The sequence below is a fragment of the Ceratotherium simum genome, chromosome 36 (assembly GCF_057802395.1).
Source record: "Ceratotherium simum simum isolate JZ-2026a chromosome 36, ASM5780239v1, whole genome shotgun sequence".
Classification (NCBI taxonomy): Eukaryota; Metazoa; Chordata; class Mammalia; order Perissodactyla; family Rhinocerotidae; genus Ceratotherium; species Ceratotherium simum.
Window position 1 is genome coordinate 24,580,980 of NC_141935.1, and position 23,002 is coordinate 24,603,981.

A 23,002-nucleotide genomic window follows, 5' to 3' on the forward strand; every position below is an offset into this window, starting at 1 on the left:
CTGTGGCCTGTGTTCGTGTTCTGCTCAGGGAACCACACCACCTGTCTGTCAGTTGTCATACTGTGGTGGCTGCATGTTGCTGGGATGCTGAAAGCTAAGCCACTGGGATTTCAAATACCAGCAGGGTCACCCACGGTGGACAGGTTTCAGTGGAGCCTCCAGACTAAGACAGATTAGGAAGAAGGATCTGGCCAGCCACTTCGGAAAAAATTGGCCATGAAAACCCTGTCAATAGCAGCGGAGCACTGTCTGATATAGCACCAGAAGGGGAGAGGATGGCGCAAAAAGACCAGGCAGGGTTCTGCTCTGCTGTCCACAGGGTCACTATGAGTCAGAATTGACTTGATGGCGCTAACAACAAAGATAAACAGAAACCAAGGGCATTCATCAGTAGTACATCTTCCCTGTAAGAAATAAAGGGTGTCCTCCAGGCTGAAATGAAATGACAGTAACTCAAATCCACGGGGAGAAATAAAGAACACTGGTAAAGGAAACTACATAGAAAAACATAAAAGGCAGCATACATATATTTTTTGTTTGTAACTCCTATTTTTTCTCTTGACTTAAAAAACGACTGCATAGTGCAATAATGATAAATCTTGGAGATGGACATACAATGTATAAAAATGTAATTTGTATGGCAATAACAGCACAAAAGAGAGGGGAGAATGGAGCTATCCAGGAGCAAAGTTTTTGTATATTATTGAACTTAAGTTTGTGTTAATTTGAACTAGAATGTTATGTTAACTATACCCCAGGGCAACCTCTAAGAAAAGAGAAGGGAGCGATCAACTGTGTCAAATGTGGCTGATAGTTGAAGATGAGATCTGAGGATGAACTACTTGATTTGGCAACATGGAGGTCACTGGTGAGCAGTTTTAGAGGAATGGTCAGGGCAAAGCTGACTAGACTGGTTCAGGTAGAATGGAAGAAAAGGAAGGAGAGAAAATGAATATAGATAATTCTTCCATGAGTTTTTCTGAAAATGGGACAGAGAAATGGAGACTGGTGAAGAGTGAGAGAGAGTTCAACAGGTTTGTATGCTGATGGGAATGATTCAGTAGGGTGGGAAAATTGATAAGTGCCTTCTCTGTCTCAGGTATTAAGAAAGAAGTTTGGAGATCAGGGGGAATTATTGGATCATGCTTCTCATCCAGATGTCCCAGGCACTGGCATCTTTGGTTATTGGGGGAATATGTATGTATGTACCTATATATGTATGTATATACACATTTGTGTGTGTGTGTTGAATAATACTGTACTAAAATATTATGCCCATTATAAAAGATACACAAAAATGTACATTTTTAGGAGTTTAAGGTGAATTTGAAAGAATGTCTTAATTAAGATGACATATCATAATTGTTAACTAATACCTCAAGGCACAATAGACACTCAGAGTGAGGTACATAGTGAAGGAAATCCATGTTTCAAATGTCTTCTTGCTAATTTTGAATTTTCTGGCTGTCTTTTTATCAGCTACAGTTAGATTCATCCTTGCTCTTACTTGGTAGTGAGTTCATGCCAAGAAGAACATTAATGACTGTTATTCATCATCTTCTTGTTGTTCACCCTGCCTGCAGTATGAATGTTATCTTCAGTCTGGGCTGTCTTTGCAGCCCTTTTTTGAAAAACTTTTTATTATGGAGAATTGCAAACATATATAAAGAGACAGAATGATATCATGAACCCCAATATATCCACCATTCTCCTTCCACAATTATCAACTCATGGCCCATTCACTTACCCCTAGCCCTGTAATATTTTGAAGCTATTCCCGTATATCGTATTATTTCCTCTGGAAATAATTCAATGTGTATTTTTAAAACATAGACTCTTTAAAAAATCTAACTATAATACCATCATCATACCTAAAAAATAATTTGCAGGAATCTTTAACTTGCAGTAACAGGGGAATCTTTGCAATAAAAGATCTGGTCAGGAAAGAGAGAAATGTGTTTTTAGCATAATAAAGCTGAGGTCATTATTTCACAAGGAGCGAGGTCAAAATCATGTTAATCTGATGAAGATGACTTCTTTGCATAGAACAGCTTGGGGGCATTTCTTTAGTACACTAGACTGGTGGTCTTTGAAGAAAAACTAATGTTTATGGTGGTGGGTTATCTTGGTCTTTAGGCACTTGAGAGAAAAGCTAACCCTGGCATTGCTGGGGGAGTGGGACTGAACTGACCTGGAAGTAACCAATTCCCTCCCCACATTTTGGAACTAAAGCACCGCATCCTTTCCCCACTTCAATCAGCAGAAGCAGAAGCTGATGAAAATCACACCCTCATCCAAACTGAAGTCTGAGGGGGTAGAGTTTGCAAGCTACAGGAAGAGATGTACCAGGGACTCCATTATCCCATGGGCGGGGGGGGGGTCACTACGCTTGGAGGAATGCAGGCAGTTTGGGGGAACAGTGTAGGAAGGAGAAATCGACACCCAGTGTAGGAAGGAGAAATCGACACCCTTCAAGGCCTACCCACTAGGGCTTGACCTTTCTCAAGACAAGTTCCTTCTTAGCCCTGCACTGTTTGAGGCAGCTGCTTGAAACTTCAGTCAAATAACTCCTCAATTCTCCCTCAAAATATACTTTGTATTTAATGCGGAGAAGATGAGGAAGGTGCAGAATTTGGACTGTAAAGAGGGTGTGTGAATTGTTAAAAGGAGACTACAGGCCCCAAAATGGAGTCACTTATGCTAAGCTCCACCAAACCTTAATACCTAAGCTAATAGTGGTTTCAACCTCCCAGCAGCGTGACCTTTAACCAGCCAACCTGGAATTTCCTGGTCAGCACTAGGGGGTATCCACTGATAGACGCCTTCCATCCTCCTTAGGAGGGCAACCTAAAACAATGCATTCTTTGCTAATAATTTCCTTTATTCCGTTCCATCTCTACTCCTTTCCTTTTCTGCAGCTCAGCAGAGCTCCTTTCTGTCTGTTAGATGGGAGGCTGCCCAATTCATGAATTGTTTAATAAAGCCAATTTGATCTTTAAACTTAGTTGAATTTTTTGTTGTTTAACAGGTTTGGTGGCAGTGGTGGGACCAAAAGAGACTTCCGGTGGCATTTGGGGACATTGAGAAGCACAAGCGTGGTACCTGCAAACTCCTTTCTGAATTCACCATTTCCAACAGCCGTGGGTAAGTCCCCTCTCAGTTCTGAGCTCTGCTCTCTTTGCATTGAGCTCCCGATCTAATCGGCTTTCCAGTTGGTTCCCCATTTGTCTGGAAGCACTAGTTCCATGTTGGGAGCTGCTGGTAATTTGCACCACAATTCCCTATTTAATTGGAAACCCCAGCCCTTGTTACATTCCCCATTTAATCACCCCAGATTCCACACTGGGAACTGCTGGTGGCAACTGCAGTTCTCCATTTGTTTGGAATCAGCCCGCAGTCCCCATGTTTTGGGATTTTTCTGGCTCAGTCCTTTCCCCAACCCCCAGTTTCACGTTGGGAATTGGTGGTGGTGCACACAGGGCCTTCTCTTGGCCAGGCCGCAGTAACATCTCATGGTCACTGTTGATATATTAAGGTGTGCGTGTTTGTTTGTCTTGTTTTGGGTAGAGAAAGCCTATTGCTAATGTGGATCTCAGAGGCCAAAAAGCTACAACATTGGTGGGCATGGGTTGAGCAGAGTGCTCGCCGCCTAACTCAAAGACTCCTGTGTTAGGATAAGTTGGTCACAGAATGGGTTGGATAGACCCTAGGTCATCCACTAGCCTCAAGAAAATTTCCATGCAACGAGGTACACTGTAAAACACGCACAATCCCCAACCCAATGGCACAATCCCTCTTAGGTATTAGTTTGGCTCTGAGAAACCCAAAGGCTTAGCTAATGAAATCCTTAAATTCTGAAGAGTCAAGCACACCACCTTCTGGCATACTTGCTTATTTTATGTCTGAGAACTATGGTCCCAGAAGCTGTAAATATTTACAAAAATGGCAAAATCTTACTAAAGACAACCTAGAATTACAACGGCCATTATAAGGAACATGTGAACTAGATAAGATCGTTTAAGAAGTGCACTTGAAAGAAAGGGTTACCAAATTAAACTAACAGAATGGGATACCTATTTTAATTGGTATGCAGAAGCTTCCAAAAGGCTTCAAAATTCCAGAATTATCTTCATTGAAAGATTTGTTACAAAAGTCTAATGAAAAATTAAAGACACAAAAGATATACAAAACAACACCTAGGCCTCTGCCATTACACCCTCCTAGGGATCCATCATCAAAACGCTGGCCCAGAAATCAATGCCTCAGTTGTGGTCAACTAGGACACTGGAAAAGACACTGTCCTCAAAGGTCCTTCCTCAGCTCGAATGCCCCCATATCCGTCTTCAAAGGAGGGCTACCGTATAGATTCCTCCCAGAATTGATGAGATTCTGATAGATTTTCTTGTAAACTGCTACACTATTTCCTTAAACAGCTAAGGGGAACTAAAATTAAAATTAATGGAAACACTTGCCAAATTCTAGTGAATATCAGAGCTACACTCTCCACTTTAACCTCACTCAGAACCTGCAGATGGGATCTTGAAATTCTGGCAGAAGCCAACGAAGGGTGAGAATTCTTACCAGTGTCAGCTCTCCAAAATCTCTGTCTGTAATGCTCAGTCAAGAGAGGAAAATAATATTTCATATTATCTCTTCATTTCTGAATCCAGACCCATGGCCTAGTGATCGTTTCCTTCCCAGGGATAGCTACTGCCTTCTTGCTTGGTTTGTTTTGGATCCTAAGAGCTTGGCTTGGCTTTCTGCCTGCCTGGGACATGGAGGCTGCCAGTTCTTTCTTTTGGCTATCTTTGGGAGTGACTCTGGATCTCGTACCCTCTTTTGAGGATGCCTCTTGGGTCCACAGAGTTGTTTAATACTGCCAGAAATATTTACTGATTGTCCTGGCTGAAAACTGACAAGATATTTAAAAGAAATCTTTAAGTAGCTCTGTAGTCAAAAGTTGGCCAAATTGGAATGATATTGGCTAATATTTAGAGCTTGATGGGAATTTTTGTTTTTAGGCCTTCTCCTCTAAGTTGAATGTACCCAGAGGGAAAGAAGAACGTTTCAACATAGGTGGATGGGTGTGTCAGTCCTTCAGCATTCCGGCTTCAGCCCAGTTCTTTGAGGAGCTGTAGGCAGCTGCCCTTAACTTGCAAGTCTTTACAGGACTAGGGGTGCAACTCTGGAGGAACTCTAGAGTTCACTTATTGCTTTTTATCAATCCTAAGCCCTCCCCTTTTTATCTCAAAAGGCTTGTAAATTATTGGCCTTAGAAAACCAAAGCCCTTCTTGGAGGAACTTCCATTCTTTCCCTGTGCTTTTGAGATAGAAAAGCTAACTCTTAATCTAGGCCATCTCTTTAGAGTATAAACCTCAGGAAAGTAATTCTTATCAAAAGTAAAATGAAAGGGAGAAGTTCATTTGAAATTAAAAAAAAAACAAAACACCTTAAAGTGTCTTCTAAGGTCTCTGTTTGCAACTGTCTATATGTTTATGTATGGTATTTACTACCTCCAGATAGTATTGCCAAATTAATTTTATTTTTTTTAAAGATTTTATTTATTTTATTTTTTCCCCCCAAAGCCCCAGTAGATAGTTGTATGTCATAGCTGCACATCCTTCTAGTTGCTGTATGTGGGACTCGGCCTCAGGATGGACGGAGAAGTGGTGCCTCGATGCGCACCCGGGATCCGAACCCGGGCCACCAGCATCGCAGCGTGCGCACTTAACCACCAAGCCACAGGGCCGGCCCCAAATTAATTTTAAAAAGAGCTCTATTTAATTGGCTTAAAATTAAGCACTTATAAGTATTCCTAACATTCTCAGAAATATAATAGAAACTAACCCAAATGCTTTACAGGTTCATGTGATCTGGGAAAATATTTGGTATTAAAGCTAGTTTAAGTTTGTTGGTTTGATTAAAACAGGCATGTCTCAAGAGACCATCAACATTAAATATAAAACTTTTATTCTATCTGGGTTTACTAATCAAATAAGTTCATGATATCTGTGTTACAAAATTTGTCAGCCAAAAAAAAAAACGGCTTAGGATGATGGCTGACTTTATCTAATGTCTTTAGATGAACTTTTCAAATAGTTTCCCCAAATCTTTTTGGTAAACTGAAACCTCAAATTTATACTGAAGTAAGTTGAATGATGGTTATTCATTAAATATCTAGATCATTTCCAAATAGGGTAAATTAGTGAAACATTAATTACTAAACATAGGGCTACCTACTTTTTGCTTCTTATTGCTGAGAAACTAAAGATATTTGGATCTATTAGTAAACATGTTTTATGTCATGCTAAGAAGCATGTTTCTAAAAATTATTTATAAATTTGCCAAGCCACAGAATGCTAATATAAAAGACGGTTCACAATTGCTTACTTCTTAGTTTGCATTAGAAATTAAGGTTTCTAGGGGTTAAGAATTCTAATTAACATATGTAATTAAAGCTACTAGAAATAACAAGAAAAACAACTCCATATGCAAGGGAAGTAGAATATGTTTTTTCGTTAGAAAAGGTATGAGGTGTGGATGTGACCATGGGCCCTCTAGGACCAGTTCAAACTGACCCCATCTTATCAACAGAAGGTTAAAGCTGTTTTTCAGGGGCAAGCAAAAAAAATGCAAGTCACATAGCCAGAGCACGTGCAGAGGAGAAAATCTTGACCTGAAATCACACCCGGACCACCTCCCCTATGTGGAACCAAAGGACCAGGACATGACCAGAACTTGAAAGTTGGACTCTTATCAGAAGTGAGGGGTCTGTTGTCTAGGAAGTTCTGGTGTTAAAGCCCCTTCCACACGTTACCATAAATGTTTAAAGCTCTCCAATCAAAACCTGCCTCACCAGCTCTTCTGCATACCAGCCTGTTCCCCTAACCTCTTAAATTTTGCTCCAAGCCCTGGATCAGAGAGACAGATTCGAGAGCTTTGCCTCCTGTCTCCTTGCTGGTCAATGTCACAATAAAGCCTTTTTTTCCCCCAAAAGCTGGCGGTGTAATTATTGGCTTTTTATGTACATTGGACCGAGAATTCCTTTTTGTGCAGTAACATGGAGATACATTTTTGCTGAGGGAAATGAAAGTGATTTTGTCCTAAGGTAAAGATGTTTATTTCTAAGGGAAAGAGAACAAGGGACGAACTAAAATGGACATAAAAAGTTGTAGAAGGTTTCAGAAAAGGAATCTTGGGAAAAGAAGTTTATGCATGCTCAAGCCAAATAAGATTGAATAAATTTGTCATAATGGTCTTAAAAATCAACTTTAATATCAATAGTGTAATCATATAAAACTGGAACTTAATTTAAAGAGCTGAGGCTTTTTACACCTATTTAACTTTCTATATTGGCCTGCGAAGTCTTTAATTGTTACTGTGGTTAAATGGATAACTAAGTGTTGTTTCATAATGACCTATGATCATATGTGACCATGTTTTAAAACCTTTTGATATTTTTGACAAACTTCCCCAAGTCAAATTCCAAATGAAGTCCTTTTTTTTTTGTGAGATCAGCCCTGAGCTAACATCTGCCAATCATCCTCTTTTTTTGCTGAGGAAAACTGGCCCTGGGCTAACATCCATGCCCATCTTCCTCCACTTTATATGGGACGCCACCACAGCATGGCTTGCCAAGCAGTGCCTTGGTGCGAGCCCAGGATCCAAACCGGCGAACCCTGGGCTGCTAGCAGCGGAGCATGAGTCCTTAACTGCTTGCGCCACTGGGCCGGCCCCTAAATGAAGTCCTTTTGATCTCTAGCTAACTTTGAGATTTTTCAGAGTGCCCTTGAAACATCTCGAAAGATTTGCTCTCTCTCTTTATAAAAAGAGAGATGTTATACTAATTAGGCTTATTTGATATGTTAAATTACATGGGAACCATTGTCAAATATAGAAGTAATACTAATCCTTCTTTATGTTGTGTCTGTATAGGTATACGTTATAAGTGTTCCAGAAATTGTGTAAAATTCCTAGAAATCCAATATGTCCTGGTATAATGTTATTAGTCATAATTTCAATTATTATCTTAAAATGTTGTGTGTTATAGAAATAACCAAATTTCCTTGTCAATTCCATTACAATGAACTCTCATCAGACCTCTAACAATGGACATTTAAAAAAATCTTTTGTCATTTATAGACAATTATTATTTTACTCAGATGCTTTTCCAAAAGTGTTCCTGAAAAAGTGTTTTATCTTCAGAGAAACTCATGGAAAGGACTCGGACAAGCATTCTAGAATACAGGTTTCTAGAAACTTTCAGATCATACCACTGAACTGGGTAAGCATTTACAGAACTCTAAGGAAAACTGGATTTGTAAAACTGCTAACAAAAGATTAAGGTCAACAAATATTAACTACCTGGGACTGAATAAACTGAGGAGGATGACTATAAATTTCATAACCTCTTGTTTGAAACATTGCTGGTTCTCTAATGTTTTGCTTTTCCAGATTTAAGGAAATCTTTTCTCTTAAGCTATCTGTGACTGGCAGCAATTTGGTAAAGTATATCTTTGTAAACAAAGATGAAACATTTACTTTTTCTCTCTACCTGATCCCTCCAGAATTTGGAAACACATGAGTATTCTTTTCATGACAATATAGTTAGTTATTTACATAAGTTCAATGAAAATCTATTGTCCTTGTAACAGGACATAATTATTGGCTATATTACCATAAATATTGTCTATATTACCAAGACTTTGACTGTCATATTTGAGAGAGATGTACATAGACTCAGATATGATCAGAAACCTTTACAGAAATGCTTAGAAAAATTGGCCTGATACTTTGCTTAAAATGTTCCAGCAAAGCAGCCTTAAAAAGAGCTTATTCTTGCCGTATTTATGGAAATAATCAGGCCAAGTTTAATGCAAGCAAATTAGTTTTACTGTGATTATCCTTTAAAAAAAAAAAAGAAATGGAAATAATTGTAGAGAGAAAAATTATGTTTGCACCTTTGTCTATATTCGACTTTAATCTTGTTAACTGTCTTTAAAGTTTTGTTATATACCTGTAAACTGGACTAGATCCCAAATTCTTCTAGTTTCTTCAAATATCTAGACTCGTCAAACTAATGTTTCCAATTTTCTCCCTCCCTTCTGATTTGGAATCAGTAAGAATAAAGACTGTTCTTAAATTTCCTTGGAAGGGACTATACCAGGTCCTCCTCACTACCCAGATGACACCAGACTTCAGGGACTTGAACTTTGGGCGCATATTTCACAACTGAAGAAGGCTCCCCCTGACATCTGGACCAAATGGACTAGGAAGAGAAGTAGCTGATAGTGAGGTAGACTGCTTCCTCCCAAGACACTGGATCAAGACTTCATACTTTAAACATAAAACCCTCTCTTCTCTTTCTTTCATCTACTCTGGCCTTGACCTGGAAAGATAATGCCATCATCGGTATCTCCCAGGCCATCGCAAGGGGGTAGACTTTGCCTTTCAGACTGCTAGATTTGTCATCAAAAACTCCGATGGGTCCATCATTCTAGAATGCATTAACAGTGCCACCTTAGTGGAAGTGGTCTGCGCCCTCAAAGCGTTTGTCCTTCTCTTTGGTGGTTATCATTCTTCTTGGGCCTATGAATGGCTAGATAGCTAGTGCACAGCCGGACAATGCCTCTTAGGTTATCTAACTGTGCCCCTAACTTTCTACAGACGAATTCATTGTTCACCTCATTGGTCAACTCTCCTGGATTTACATCATCAGGTTAAAAAAGACTTACCAGGAGGCATGCATGACTCAGGATTTGCTCCTTTTGGTAGGGTCATACTTCCCTGGTTAGGAGTAAATGTAAATATGATCAGAAACCTCTCCTTAACTCTTGAAGCGATTGCAGAATCCATTGTTAAGACAACAGCTGCCCAACAAAGAGCCTTAGACTCTGAGGCCAAAGTTGTGCTGGATAATAGGATAGCCCTTGATTATCTTTCAGCTGAGCAAGGGGGTGTCTGTGTGGTGACCAACACCACCTTCAGTACCTGGATTAACACTTCTCGGGGAAGTTGCTAACATAAGATCACTGAGCTAGCTGCTTGGCTTAAAAAGGTGACTCCTTCCATGGGGTCTTTCTTTGACTTATTTGATTTTGATTGGTTTTGGTCTTGGGGACCACACCTCCAAAGTGCACTCCAAATACAGGGAATTATCCTGCTTATAATAATCATAATAGTCTCCCTGGTGTGCTGTGTTTTCCCAAAGGCTTTAAATGCATGTTTGCGGCTGCTAACCACCAAGCGAATGAACTCTCCAAGGTTGAAACATCAGAAAAGGAACGAAGATGACAGCTGACTTAAAAATTGTGAACCTGAAGTTGTGGCCTGTGAGTACCACCAAGATTAAACAAGAAAAAAATGTCATGACCTGTGAATACCACACAATGAATCAACAAAATTTCACAAAAGTTTCGAGAACTACAAAGTGGTAGCTGAGAGTGGCACTAATGCCTTAAATTTTGACCACACCTCTCAGGTAAGCTGAGAGTCTGGTCAAATGGGGGGAATTGTTGAAAAGGAGACTACAGCCCCAAAATGGAGTCACTCACGCTAAGCTCCATCAAACCTGAAACCTAAACTAATTGCAGTTTCAACCAACCAAGGAATGTGACCTTTAACTAGCCAACCTGGAATTTCCTGGTCAGGCCTAGAAGGTTATCCACCTTGCCTAAAACAATGCGTTCTTTGCTAATAATTTCCTCTTTTCTGCTCCCTCCCTGCCTTGACAAACTTTTCCTTTTTTGCAGCTCAGTGGAGCTCCTTTCTGTTCACTAGATGGAGTGCTGCCCGATTCATGAATCGTTTAATAAAGCAATTTGACCTTCCAATTTACTCAGTTCAATTTTTTTGTTGTTTAAGAGATCGTTCCTGCAGAGAGGAGACTCACCAGCACTCAAGTGCCCAGGCTGAGAAGCCACAGATCACAATCTCCATTCTCCTTGGAAGAAAGCCCTTTCCCCTAGGAGGAAGGGAGGCTTGCAGAGCTCACAGCTGCCTTTACCCACATCGCACACACTTAGAATTCTGTTCTTTGGGGAACAGGCTGGGTCTGTTCTTTGGGGAACAGGCTGGATAAACCCAGGTCAGACCTCTGGGATGCCAAGCTCCAAGGGGTCAGTGAGGCACTGTGAAGTAGGTTCACTTCTGGATTTTATTATAATTAATACTCCCTCTCCCCATTTTAGGCATCAACATAGAAGGGCTTTTAATTTTCTAAGAACTAATATTAAACAAGTTTCCACAAAGTTAAATGTTAATTCCAAAAAAATAGAATAAAGGACAATCCCTTGGCTTGAATATTTAGTTTTACGAAAAACTCACTAAATTGTTCATTATTTTTCTTTTCCCCCACAAGACTCACTAACAGCCCGGGACAGAGCTGCGGACCGGTGTTCGGGAATCACTCGAGGGGAACTTGTCGCACAGATCTGGGCTCAGATCTGAACTCTGGTGGATGACAGCGGCGACTTGGGGCAGACCCGTTGGCGGGCGAGGCGTTAGCTCGCACCCACTCGGGAGCCGGCCGGCTGACACCCGGGGCCGCTGCTGGCACGTGGGGGCCTGTCCCCGGCTGCTCAGAGCAAGGCTGGACCCCCGGGGAGACTCCAGGGCGGGGACGACGACTGGGGTTCCGGCCGAGCGGGAGCTGCCCGGCCCGAGGGCCACCTCCTCGGGCGCCCCGAGCGGGGGGCGCGGGCGGCACAGGCTCCGGAGCCACGGGCCCGGGGTCTTCCTGTTTGCGGATGGCGCCCCCGCAAAGCCACCAAGGTTAGCCTGAGGAGAACGCGGGACCAGCAGGCGGGCCCGGACGCCGGGGCTGGAAACGCAGTCAGCCGGGCCCCCGCGAGCGCCGTCTGGGGAAACGGGGAGCGGGGCCCTCGTTCCAGAAGGCGGGACACGGCGCGGACACCCTCCTGAGTCCCGTCCCCTTCCACTGCCTCCCCTCCGGGCCCGCTCGGAGGCCCGGCGAGCACCGGCAGGGAGGTGACGGGGAACGGCCTGTTCTCGGGGCGCACGCGCACCCGTCCACCAACGCCACAGCCGGGCTTTCAGCCCGGGCTCCCCAAGTAGGCGAAAGGGCAACGGGGAAGGGAGAAGGGGGGAGGGGTCCTGCGCGCTGAGGCGGCCTCCCATTGGCTCCCCTCGCTCCGCCCTCGCTCCCGATTGGCCGCCGACCGAGCGCACGGGCCGAACACGCTCTCCCGCGCCGCGCGGCGCTCGGCCGGCGACGGCGGCGCAGCCAATGGGAGCGGCCGGCGGGGCGGGGCCGCGGGCGCTGGGTCTCCGGGCGCGGGTGAGTTGGTAAACACATCGGGAGCGCGTGCCGGGCGCCAGCGCTGCGCAGAGCGCGCGGAGGGGGCGCGAAGGTGACCGCGGAACCCAGCTTCTTGCAGCCGGGTAAGGCTGCCGGCCGCCGCGGGCCCGGGGCGCCGTGTCTCTGCAGTGGGAGCTGGGCTCACCGCCCGCCTGGGCCCTTCTTGCATCCTCCTCCAGTGACAGCGCGGCTTCCCTTTTGCCAGTTTCACTTGCCGCGAGCTCCGGGTCGTGGCGCGGTGGGCGCGCCTCAGGCTGCAGGGTGGGGGCCCAGCAGCTGCCTCGTAGCCCCGTGCCCACCCAGCCCGCCGGGCCTGCCTCGGGGAGGGGACGAGGGCCGCGTGCTGGAGCAGGGGGGCGCTGGGCCGCGCCGAGCAGCCCCGGTGACCGGCCGCCAGTTGCCGTGCCTCTGGGTCGCCAATACAGCTTTTCTGCCTCGCGTTCTCATGATAATATTTCTCCTCACTCCCAGACCCCTTTGCAGTGTGTCTCAGGGGCCTTAATGGCCCGTGGCTGCAGGTTTGTGTCAGAGCTTTGATTCCTTTTGGCCCGAGCCAGCTGTTGGGTTTCACAGGTGGGCGTTTTGGGTGAACTTGGGAAAGGGGGACCCTTCTTGGTCCTTTCCTCTGTTTGCTTTTCTTTGGCCCTTCCTTCTGCTTCTCCAAACGCTGGGGGTCTTTTGAGTGGTCTGTGCTTAATTGCATAAACGTGTGCCTTTTCCCGGCCTCCACCTCCTCTGCCAAACCCAGACCAGTTCTCCCATGTGGCTTGGGGAATGGGGAAGGCTGCGGGGGCAGGTCTGGGTGCTGGGACTCTCCGTTTGGATGAGAGATGCCAGCCTCCTGAAGGGTGAGAGACTTATGTGCAGCCTCTCAGCCTGGGGTGGGCCTGCCGCCCCCTGGAAAACTTGTCCACGGGCTCTTGGGTCCTGGGTGTGCGTGACAGAAGACTGAAGAGCTGGATGTGCCAGGCCTATCTCTTTGCCAAAGGATTTGAGTATGCGCTGATGCCAGCCTGCCAGTTGTCGTGCTGTAGAAGGGCGGGGCATCCTGGCAGGAGGGCCTTTCTCCTGAGAAGAGACAAAGGGAAAGTGGTGGGTCAGGGGAGCAGCATCATTAAGACTCTGGCGACGGCTTTGGGCGTTTTGTTCAGCCTTACAGATAATGAGGACAGTGCAGGTTGTTATAATTTTTGGCCTGACTTCAGGCAGCTAACAAAAAGTGAACCAGGTGGTCTGAGCACTTCCCTGAGCATCACCTAAGACAGGTCTCCCAACTGTTGACATTTGTACTGGATAATTCCTTGTTTGGGTGGAGGGGGCTGACCTGTGCGTTGTAGGATGTGTAGCAGCATCCCTGGCCTCTATCCATTAATGCTAGTAGTACCCCACCTCACACACACTAGTTGTGATCCCCAAAAATGTCTGCAGACAATGCCAGATGTCTCCTAGAGGGCAAAATCGCCCTTGGTTGAGAACCACAGAGGTAGGACTCTAAAAAGAGCCTTCCCACGCTGCCAGGGGCCTCCTGGGAGCTGCCCGTGAGGAGTTGAGAGGTTAGGCACAGAGTAGTGTTGTGTCCCCTGCCCTACACCGACGATAGAATCCATGTAAATTGGGCTTTAAAGGAGACCCCACCTCTGCAGCTGGGGGGAGAGGAGACAGAGAGGAGGTAGAAAGCCATGGTGTTTACTGTGCCTGCTGGATGCATGGCACTCACTGGCTGCGTCTAGAGTGCAGAAGAAGTGGAAGACTGGTGTTGTCTGTCTTCAGGGCCTTGGCAAGACTGTGGGGGATATGCATATGAAATAACCGTGGGACAGGTTTTAAATAGTGAGCAAACAAGTTTCAGCTGTCTTAATGCTGGCAGAAAGGCCAACTCAATTATCCACCAGTGGCTTTTCCAAGGTGATGCTTTACTCAGCCTCACTTTTTGCTGAGACATGTCTCGTGTCTTGTGGGAGGGGGCCAGGCCTGCGTCTGCAGGGAGTGAGTGTCTGGCTGCATTTCAAACATACGTGTGGGTATATTTACATGTACCATGTGTTCCTCTGTGAAAGAGGCTACCCAGGAGTGTAATGGTGCAGCATGGACGCACGTATGATTTGTGGAGTTCCTTTATAGTTGATCAAAGTTTCGATGTCAAAGACAGAGATTTCTTTTGTGCAGAGAAAGATGCTTTACTTCTGAGTCTAGATCTTGCCTTCAGTATAACCCAGAATTTATGCCCCAAACTTCTAAGTCCCAAACTGATGGGGATGCAGAAAAGCTGAAAAACAGTGATTAGTGTACAGGGCAAGGAAAAAAATGCCAAGTGCCTACCATGAATTTCCCTTTCTTTGATCCATCAGTTGATGGATCCTATGAATTTCCCTTTCAGTTGATCCATCCTGTGGGGACGTATCAGGATTTTCCCATAGCATTCCTTGGTCAGTTAGGTGGTCTTTTGGGTGCTGTTTGTTGCCTATAGAAAAGGATCTGGACAGGGAGGTCACTTCTCCTTTCTCAAAAAGAAGTTTGGAGAAGTCTATTATTGGGAAGCTCCAAACTTGGCAGGATAATTTTCCATCAAGAGCCACGGACACTGAGTCATTATCTTTGTCAGTTGAAACAAGAGCTGTGTGCAAAATTAGACAGAAATATTTAGATAGAGAGTTGTCTTGATCTGACAGTGGCATCTGGAAATAGTTCTGGCATTCCTGCTAAATAACAGCCAGGAGCTTGGGAGAGCCAGTGGAAAGGAGAGCGGGTGGGAGTGGGGGAGTGTGAGGGTCCTGCTCCTTCCGGAGCTGCACCTGTGCAGGGGTGGTGTCCACTGGCCCTGAGGCGGGGCCAGGACCCGGAGTGAGATGTATCTGGGGGGGATCTGAGAGGGGCCTTCTCCAAGCACTTCGCGACCCCGAGTGGGTACCCGCTGGTCTGCCCACAACCATGTCCTTGTAGGGCTACAGGCTCCTGAGCCTTTGGCCTGTGGCTTTGAGGTCAGGGACCCACAGAATATTTAAACTTGGAAATGACCTTGAAAATCTCTTTTTATTCTTCATACTTGGGTGTGATTTGTTTTTAGTGTGTGCATGTACAGAAGTTGCATGAGAAGCTGAGTGTTTTTCACTCAGATTGCCATTTCAAGGTATTGTAGAATCGGTTGTGGTTGCATAGTGCCTGAGTCCTTGTCTCTAGAGCCCTTGACTCGCTTTTTTTAATGTCCTCCTGTTCCCATCGGGCTAGGGGAGAGGGGCTGCCTTTGATCCAAACCTGGAAAATCCCTGTGTGCCCTAAGGGTCGATGCCCTCCACATCCTGGCCTTGAAGAAAAGCCCACTCTGGAATCGTGGGTGGATCTGGTTATTTACTCCTCGTTGAACAAATATCGATTGCCTTATTTGCCTTGAGCATGGCATCGGGAATATAAAAGTACCCTAGACGTGGGTCCCTGACCTTGGGAACTGTAGGGAGGGGTATGCAGATAAACGTCCTCAGTGTGGTTTGCACCAGGGGCTCCGGGTCAGACCACTCCTAGCTGGTGGAAACTGGGAAGGCTTCTCAGAGGAGAAGGCATGTTGGCTGGGCCTCCGAGGACGAGCAGGATTTCAGCGGGAAGAGTGCGGGGGCGGGGGGCAGGGGGTGAGGGGCCAGTGCTTCCTAGACTCTGTGGTGAAGGACTAGGTTTTATTTTTTACCCAATTTGTTGCAGAACAATGCTTTTGCAAAACACAGTAAAAACATCATGGCAGTGCTAAATTGCCAGAAAAATTTCTAACAACTTCCTCCTGTTATCTCATCGAGGACGATAATACCAGTCCAAGGACCACTCTTTGAGTAGCACTGGTCCGGGCGGGGCCCCCTGAGTAGAGGCATTGGGTAGGTGAGTGCCTGGGAGTGAGGGGAGTGCAGTCTGGCTGGAGGGTAGGGAGTGTCAGGGGATCAGTGGGGCTGGGCTCCCCCCCATTTCCTGTTGAATCGGCCTGTGTGATCTGCCCTTGCGAGTTTAGGTTAGTTTGAGCAGAGTTTAGGTTAGTCCAGTTGTGCTTCTTGGCATTTTATCTCAGCAGTGGGGTTCCGGAGAGGGGAGGGCAGGAGGGCTTGGCATGGCGCTCCCGGGAATTTTCAGCTGACGGTTCAGTTCAGGCCAGAAAGGGTTCCCTGAGCACCCAGGACTCAGGAGCCAGCTGCAGGCTGGAGGGCCCTGAGAGGGAGGGAGGCGGCTCCCTGCCCTGCGTGTGCACAGTCGGCCGGGGAGACGCTGTGGACACCTACGGGCAGACTGCACAGGACCTGACAGGGGCACCAGCCCTCTGCTGTGGGCACTCAGGTGGAGCAAGTGCTGATTCTGCTGGAATCAGCCTTCTTTCTTGTGCCGGGAGGCCTGGGAGCTGGGGGCTGAAGGATTAGTGTCTTTCCCTGGGAGAGAAAAGCTCGGAAGCTGAGGCCCAGCAGAGGCCCAGGCCTGGGTGGCCACATGGGCAGTGCCGGGGAGGGGCACTCTGGCGGGCAGGTGTGTGCAGAGCTGGTGAAGGCAGGTCAGGGTGGGCGGGGAGGGAACCCAGTGGGGTGCTTTGTGAGAAGTGAGGGTGACCTGGGCCCCAGGTGGCAGGTGGGGGTGGGGAATACAAGGCATAGAGTCAAGAGAATGTAAATCTGTGCAGGTAGAATTTCTAGACTGGGCTGAGATTGCAGGTTGCGGGGAGGAGCTGTTTGGGTGGATGGTGGTATCACTCCTGAAAACGGGGGGTACAGGAGGAGGAGGAGCTGGTCAGGGGGAAGATGGTGATGTTAGTTTTAGCCATGAAGGCCTTGACGTGCCTGGGGGACTTTTTCCCATCCTTTTCTATTAAGATATAATTCGCATACAGTAAATCCGCTCTTTCTAGTATGCAGTTGCGTGGTTTGGCAAACGCGTATAGTCACATAATCATTACCACAGTCAAGGTATAGAATAATTCCATCTCCCCCAGATTCGCCTGTGCCCTTCGTCAGTGCCTGTGGGACTCCCAGGGGGTGATGTAGTGTGTGTGTATAACCGGGTTTGTTCTGGAAATGGTTCCGTGGTTGAGATGGCTAGCCCGGCCTGAGAACAGGGATGCACAGACGTGGGGGAGGCTGATGCAGCCCAGGGGACAGTGTAGGTAAGCCGGGAGGACCAGCCTGGGGACCCCCAGCCATGCAGTGGCTGGAGGAAGAGGACCTGAGAGGAGGGGCAAGAGTGAATGGTGGGAACCAAGGAGGGGGTTTTAGGGGAGCGTGTGGGGCCAGCGGGAGACGCTGAGGAGGGTGGTGGTGGGGTGGCCTCAGGTGGGTTGAGCCATCAAGTGGCCGCAGTGAGTGTCACAGAGGGGAAGGCTTGGGGTCGGGGCCAGACAGCAAGTGCTGAGGGAGAAGGCAAGACAGGAAGCACACGCTCTCCTTGGGAGATGTTGGCGGGGGTGAGGCTGAGGGAGAAGCAGAGTCAGGGGGGTGTTTTATATTTGGTGCGTGAAAGCTGAGAGTGGGTGTGTGGGCTTGAGGGGGCAGGCTTTTGTGGAAAGAGAGACTGAAGGCAAAAGAAAAAATAGTACAGAGGCAAAGCCCTGGTGGAGGAAGGAGGAGGTGAGCTGGGGAGGGTCAGCCGTGGGCTGTGGGTGGGGGGTTGGAGGGCGCTCACATCTGATGGCCTGTTTTTGGGGGAAGGAAGAGGTCAGCTACAGAGTGAGTGAGGCCTCTGCTTGATGTGAGGTGGCGGGGGTGGCACTGGAGGAGAAAGCCAGGCTCGCGTCCTGCCTTAGGTGCCCTCCAGGTCCTGCTCCTGCCAGCCGCTGAGGAGATGGGTGTTCCCAGTCGGAGTGTGTGTGTGTGTGTGTGTGTGTGTGTGAGAGAGAGAGAGTGTGTATGTGTGGGAGAGACTGTGTGAGAGAGAGAGAGAGACTGTGTGTGAGAGAGAGTGTGTGTGAGAGAGCGTGTATGTGAGAGAGAGAGACTGTGCATGTGAGTGTGTGAGTATGTGTGTGTGAGAGAAAAGACAGTGTGTGCATGTGAGTGTGTGTGTATGTGTTAGTGGGTGTGTGAGAGTGTGTGTGTGAGTGTGTACGTGAGGGAGAGACTGTGAGTGAGAGCAAGTGTGTGTGTAAGAGAGTGTGTGAGTGTGTGTGTGTGAGTGAGTGTGAGTGAGAGATAGTGTGTGTGTGAGAGTGTGTGTGGGTGAGTGTGTGTGTGTATGTGTGAGAGTGTGTGTGAGAGAGTGTGTGTATGTGTGAGAGATAGTGTGTGAGTGAGAGAGTGTGTGTGTGTGTATGTGAGAGAGTGTGTGTGAGTGAGAGTGTGTGAGAGAGTGTGTGTGAGTGAGTGTGTGTATGAGAGTGTGTGTGAGTATGTGTGAGATAGTGTGTGTGAGAGAGTGTGTGTGTGAGAGATAGTGTGTGTGAGTGAGAGAGAGTGTGTGTGTGAGAGAGTGTGTGTGTGTGAGTGTGTGTGTGAGTGAGTGTATGTGTGTGTGTGTGGAAGAGAGGCAGGGAGGGGTTTCCTGGCTGTGTGAGAAGCGCCCAGTCCCTTCCCCTCCTGCTGCACCATCCCTCTAGATTTTCCCAGAGGTGTGTTTCCTGAGAGAGAGGCTGTTGGATTTCCACCTCTCCTCCCCTGTGGGGCCAGGTCTGTCCCTCCCCACTTGCTATTTTCATAGAACGTCTAGAAGGGTCAGTACTCCAATTCTTCTGAGCGTTATTCTTTCTAGACCCCCTTAAATCCCAGTTTTCAGAACAGCCCTGGGCGGTGCTCTCTGGGTCGACCTTCTGTGCTCAAGGGATAAAGGGCCCTGTCCTCGTCTCTGGGAACTGGAGCTCACCCACGTCAGTCGCCTCATTTTCCACATGAGGAAGTGAGGACGGGCAGCCCCATGAGGAGAACTGGTGTGCCCGAGTCACACGTGGCTGGTGCCCCAGGTGGGCCCGGAACCCGGGCCTCGCTGTGCGTCCCCTCCCTCAGACCTCCCTTGTGGTGTCTGGGAGCTAGAGGGCCTGGGGGCCACGTTCCTGCCGTCTGCCGGGCTGGCTGAGCAGCCCTGGGGACTGTTCACACGCACACAACTTGCAAGTTGAAGTCCGGAGCCGGGGTGAAGCCCATTGTTTGTTGCCCGCCTGGCACAGTTTCCGTTTGGCAGCGATCCTGGCTCAGAGGAGGGTGAAGGTAAGAATAGATTGCTCTGTGACCTGCAGGTGGTTACTGTTTGATAGGTGCCCGAGCAAACATCTCACATCTTTCTGAGATCAAAAAAAAGTCGGTGGCTTTACTGCCTAGCGTGTTTACAGCCAACATTTGGTAAAGCAGAGGGCTAGGCCCGGGACTGCCGTGTTTCCTGTTCCAGCCTGCGTGGAGCTCGCTGTTAGTGGGCCGGGCCTGCTGGCTCTTTCCCCTTTTCCTCTCAGTCTTATAAGCAAGGAGTGGGGCAACTAGAGGAAGCAGTAGAGGGGCCGCGTCCTGTGTGGCTGCGCCACCCCTCCCTCCTGGCGTCTGTGCGCAGCCTTATAACCCCGCTGGCTCTACTCCTTTGAAAGTTGCTCCTCCTCCGTTTCTCGCTCTTCTGTCCCCACCCCATGAAAACAGGGGCGTGCTGCTGCTGCTGCCTTGTCTATGGCCGTGCACCGTCGGGGCTTTCAGGGTGGCTGTGGGCAGAAAGAACATTTCCTGGTGCTCAGCAGCCCTGGTTGTTTCTGGTTCTGGGTTCTAGAAGAGGGAGCTTGATATGCTAGGGACCCTGGGTACATACGGGTGTTGTAGTCCTGGTGTAGACGAGGGACACTGCCAGACCCTGTGGGGATTATAGAACTGGGTAGGGGAGGTCCCCTCTCTCCAGGAGCTCACCGTGCAGTAAGGGACATGGGACAGGTGCACAGAGTCCTACAGGGCATCTCAAGGTGACCTTAGGTCATCAAGAGACGAGGGAGATTAGAGGAAAAGAGGTGCCTTGAGGATGGGGGATGACCACTAGGGAGGGTTTAACGTTCCATCAGGATGGGTAGGATTTTGGCAGGGAAATGGTATTCCAGGGGGAGGAGGAGAGAGCAGCAGGTGGAAGTAGGAGAGCCTGTGTGTGTGTGTGTGTGTGTGTGTGTCTGTGTGTCTGTGTGTGTTGGGGGAGGTCCATTCTGGCTGAAGCGTTGGGGCATGGGGGAGATAGTGGGAGATAAAGCTGGAAACGTGTCCTGGGGTCCACAGTGCAGGGCCGTGAAGGCCAGGCCAGGGCTGGTGACCGTAGTTCTGCAGGCAGAGGAGAGTGGAGATCATTGAGGAAGCAGCCTCCTCTCTTGGAACCTGTCCTCGCTTCTCCCTCTGCCGAGCCTCTTCTCATTTCTCTTGCTGAGTGTAGTTGCCTGTCTAGGGTTGTTCCTCGTCGGGGTGAACTCACTGGGTTGAAAAACGATTGGGGTTTTGTATACACGTGAACTGCCAAAGGGTTGCATGTGGCCTCAGTGGCAGGACGTGTTAATTTGACCTCTATCCAGGGACCTGTACAAGTGTCCTTTCCTGGTGTGTGTGCGGTATTTGGAGATGCTGCTGGTAAAGCTTGGTACCCGGTGTCAGTGAGGCAAGACCGAAGGCCACATGCCTGGCGGCTCCTCCCGGCTCGTGCACACCCCGGGGTGGACTTCTTTGTGGGTCGCCTGCCTCTTTCTCCCTTTTGCGTCTGAGACAGAACTGGCCCCAGAACCAAGCTTTGCCCCTAGTGGGTGGGATCTCTGGTGCTGAGACGCTTGACGCTCTCAGCCCTGGTCTCGGAGGAGCTTTCCAGAAGGCAGAGTTTGGCCGGGTGGCCTTTGAGAGCCAGCCAGCTCCAGGATTTTTATCACTCAGGATTTTCTGCCACCAGGTGGATAGACACAACCTTGCTGTGTCTCCAGGAGAGTGACCATTGATTTTTAAAAAATGTTATTGATCTGGGGGCAGGTTTCTTATCTGCTTGCCTGTCAGCTTCCTAGGCAGTAAGAGGAAGGGCCTGGAGCCTGGAGCCAGACAGGCGTGGACAGGCCAGCCCCTGACTGCCGTGGGACTTAGGGAAGATTCTTCATCTCGCCGAGCTTTATCTCATCAGCAGATGGGGACAGTAATAGCTCGCGGGGTTGTTGTAGGATTAGGGGTGATGGAAAGTGACGGGCAACAGAAGGGGAATAATAAGTGGTAGCTATTCTTGTTATCAATACTATTTCATTGACAGTAAATCTGAAGTGGAAGTGTTTTGAAGGATTAAGCGTCTAAAAACTGAGGAGATGTGTTTTGAGGGGGGCTCTTACTTAGGCATTGTGGTCCCCCAGCCTCTGCACAGTGTCTGGCATGCAGTATGTGCCCGGTGATGGTTTGAATGGGGAACCGAACCTGGGAAAGAGGCTTGTAGAAGGATGGGGCATATTTATGCTGAAAGCCAGCAGGGCTCTGTCATCAGGAACAAGAATGTGCTTCGAGCCACCTGTGGGATATTCCAGCACCCAGCTCAGCGCCTGGGACTTGGTTGGCATTCAGTACTGTTTGTGGGGTGACTGAACTAAGTTATTTTAGAGGAATGATCTGGAAATTAATCTAGAATACAACCCGTCTTCCCAACCCAATGACTTGCCCTTTTAAAAATAGCCACTGTATTAGTTTCTTATTGCTGCTGTAACAAATTACCACAAACCCAGCAGCTTAAAATACCACAGATTTGTTATTTTATAGTTCTGGAGGTCAGAAGTCTGGAATGGGTCTCATCAGGCTGAAATCAAGGAGTCAGCAGGGCTGGTTCTTTCTGGAGGCTCAAGGGCAGAACCTGACCCTGGCTTTTTCCAGCCTCTAGAGGCTGCCCGCCTTGCTTGGCTGTAATTGCATCACTCCAAACTCACATCTCCTCCTGCCTCTGATCCGCCTGCCTCTCTCTCCTAAGGACCCTTGTGATTACATTGGGCCCATCTAGATAGCCTGCATCTCAAGATCTTTAACTTAATCACACCCGCAAAGTCCCTTTTGCCGCATAAGGTGACATATTCACAGGTTCTGGGGCTTAGGGCATGAACGTCTCCGGGTGGCCGTTATTCAGCCCACCACAGCCACCCACAGCATTTTGGCCAAATGTAAACACAGCTCTTTAAATATCGGATTTAAAAGAAACTCCTTAACTATAGCTCCAGGGTTCCCCACCCAGGGTCCTTCTTCACCTTCCTGTGTGACAGTGCAGGTCACACTCGTCATTTGTGTGCTCGGGCTCCGTCTGTGTGTGGGGGTGGGTGGGGGAGGAGTCAGGTGTGTGAGGCGTGAGCCTCCCCAAGAGGGGCTTAGAGTTTGGTTGAGGAGAAAAGATGTAAATGTGCCAAAGATAACTTACCAAACAGGGCAGGGTCTGACCAGCGCTGGAAGAGTCGTCAGCTGATGAGAAGACTTGAATTCGTGAGTGGAGAGTCAAGTGAGAGCCTGATTAGAAATAAATCCTTGAACGTATATGGTGTGTTCATACATTTCAAAGTGCTTCCACCCCTCTTATGTAGATTGGACATAAAAAGAGTTTACGCTGTAATTTCCAGATGGGGAGAGAGGTTATAGGATGGGTGAGGAACAGGCCTGGAGCGGCCCGGGGGCTGGTCAGCAGAGCGATTCCCAGGCCCCGAGGGAGGCTGGCCTCCCGCAGACGGCGCTGCCCTGTCTGCACAGCTGATGGGTGGGTTTTAGCTCTGCGGAGGTGAGGGGCTGGGCCTG

General features: G+C 48.1%; 1 protein-coding gene across 1 annotated transcript in view; it reads left to right on the top strand.

Moving 5' to 3' along the window:
• Positions 1-12,305: 12,305 nt before the first annotated feature.
• The window catches only part of COQ8A (coenzyme Q8A), a 56,330-nt gene continuing 45,633 nt past the window's right edge, over positions 12,306-23,002 (top strand). Inside the window, exon 1 of the mRNA XM_004439564.3 lies at positions 12,306-12,403. The gene's annotated coding sequence lies outside the window, so the exon portion shown is untranslated. The remainder of the gene's footprint in view (positions 12,404-23,002) is intronic.